The 2276-nt window shown below is 39.1% G+C and overlaps 1 long non-coding RNA gene across 1 annotated transcript; it reads right to left on the reverse strand.

The window, feature by feature from the left end:
- Nucleotides 1-630: 630 nt before the first annotated feature.
- On the reverse strand, nucleotides 631-1420 carry LOC134221241 (uncharacterized). Its single transcript, XR_009982282.1, has 2 exons — nucleotides 1284-1420; nucleotides 631-1200 (listed from the first exon to the last, which is right to left on the reverse strand). It is a non-coding gene; the product is annotated as an uncharacterized LOC134221241 (long non-coding RNA).
- Between the last annotated feature and the right edge of the window lie 856 nt (nucleotides 1421-2276).

Here is a 2276-nt window from a genome sequence, read left to right on the forward strand (position 1 = left end):
TTCCGAAACGATTTCATTGGGACTTCTGAGGAAATTGCTTTTGTAATATTGTTGTTATACTTCCACAAAATCAGCAAAAAATATTTTCGAGTAGTAATTTTTAGGAATTCCGAGATAAGCCTTCAGGAATTTCGAATATCCTCCAGAAAATTCAAAAAGAACTTCTTCAGAAATTCCGAAACATTTTCTAAAGTTGTTTCAGGTGTTCGGAGAGGATTCCAGGTGAACAGAATTGCTCTAAGAAATATCGAAAATTGTACATATCATAAATTTTGAGGAAACACATTTTTCTTCTGAAAGAGTTTTCTCAGCTGTTCTGAGGTATATGTATTCGGAAATTTCAGGTAACTCGCTTTAGAATCCAAAAATGAATAGTACAAAAGATTCTTCAGAAAATCCGAAAGTATTTCTCCACGATTTCTGATTGCACTTCTCCCGGAGTTTCAGGTAATTCTTCTATCCGTAATAATGCTCCTAGAATTCGAAGAATTTCTACAATTCCTTTTCTAGGATATTAAACATTCACAACAACGAAAACTCCAACAGTTTTGAAAACATTCTTAGATTTCTTCAATATAAAACAATTATTCAAAAATTTCAGCTAAAATAGGTATGTAAATAATAACACAATTTTGCAAGGAACTGCCATACGTTTACAGATTATTTATTTTTTACATTATGACAAAATATTTTATCTAGAAATTAACAGAAATATCCTTCTTCATCACCTCACCCATCTGGACGAGCCGTGTCGATTCTGGTTCCATCTGACGAAATCGTCGGCTTTCTTAATAGGAGTCGTACCCCGGTGGGGTTTTGAAGCGCCTGAAGCGCTGCTGCTAGATTATTCGTTATGCGAGAAGTATCCGTAGCCGCCCTGCTTTTTTTCATGCTTTCATTCAATGATAATGTTGTTGCTCGGCAGTTTCACTTTACCGAAACGTCTTTTTGGTCCAGGTTTATCTGGAACTTGTCCTTTTAGGACTTATCATCGATCCAATGTCCTGTGGAGCAGCGATACATGCATTGCGCCATGGACGATTATAACATCGGGTGCCCGTAAAGATTTTGCTACGTCGATTGCGCCATAGAAGCAGCCAACAGATTGTCAGAGATGATTCCGCTCCCGAATTGCTGGTCCAGATTCCGTGAATGGCGCAGCGGATCCCATCAGTTGCAGAACACAATAGCATTGTGTTACTATTGAAACCATTGAAACAGAACACACGGATAAAGGAACTTTTACAGATAGCACAAAATCGAACACTTGCTACGGAGCTTACCGTAAATTCCAGATCCGTCGCTACAAGTCCAAGCTGCTGAAGTCTTGATCGCAATCAATGGATTCTCGTATCCGTTTCCTTGATCTTTGTCCAACGCACTTCCGATTTATGCCGAAAAAATATTGTTTTCTTTCCGCGAATTTATTCCGAATCAATCAGGAAATGATAGCAAAACCAGCAAAACAAATAGCTGCAAGAGTGGCAAGAGTCATCGTTTATTATTTATGATTTCATCATTCTCTCACGCATACATTCTCACTATCGTGAAGAGCGAAAAATGGTTGCGTACTTAATACGAGTTTGGAGCTTACCGTTCGAAGTATTAACTTTAATACTGGATTTTCAGTAATACGTATTAAATCGAGTATTATCCTCGTTGGTGCTTACCGCCATAAGACGAACTTTACAAAATGACTATTTTTAAGGACGTTCCGGATTTTCGGGTGGCCAATCTGCGGTCATAGAAGAGCAAGAGTTGTTAATTAACTTCCAGATCACCGTCAGAAGTGAACTAGAAAAAATGACGCTGCTTTTGGACGAACTTAACGAATTAGCATTAGCATTAGCATTTAGCAGTTCGCACAAATTCGTAGGTGGTACAAGCCAAGCCTATTGTATGAGAGTAGTAGCACTTTAATCCGTTATCACAGATATTGATTTGGGATTAATCACTAACTCTTAGATGGAAGCAATGCACTCTCCAATAGTCGAGATCTGTCCTGGCCACGTCCTTGCGAATGCTGAGGAAGGGGAAGGATGGTTTGTTGGACACCTACTTAAGAAAGATGCAGAGAACTCTACGACCTCTCATAGGTGCCACGGGAGGTTTTGGAATTGTGTGGAAGGTTATAACAGTAGGAATCGTTTTGGTATAACGTGAAACACAGAAAGAACTAAGATATAAATACAAAGTAGGAAAGGGACGAGCTTGGAATTGAATCCACGACCTCCTGCTTATAAGGCAGAAGCGATAGCCACTAGACCACCGAGCTG

The sequence above is a fragment of the Armigeres subalbatus genome, chromosome 3, assembly GCF_024139115.2.
Source record: "Armigeres subalbatus isolate Guangzhou_Male chromosome 3, GZ_Asu_2, whole genome shotgun sequence".
In the NCBI taxonomy this organism is placed as follows: Eukaryota; Metazoa; Arthropoda; class Insecta; order Diptera; family Culicidae; genus Armigeres; species Armigeres subalbatus.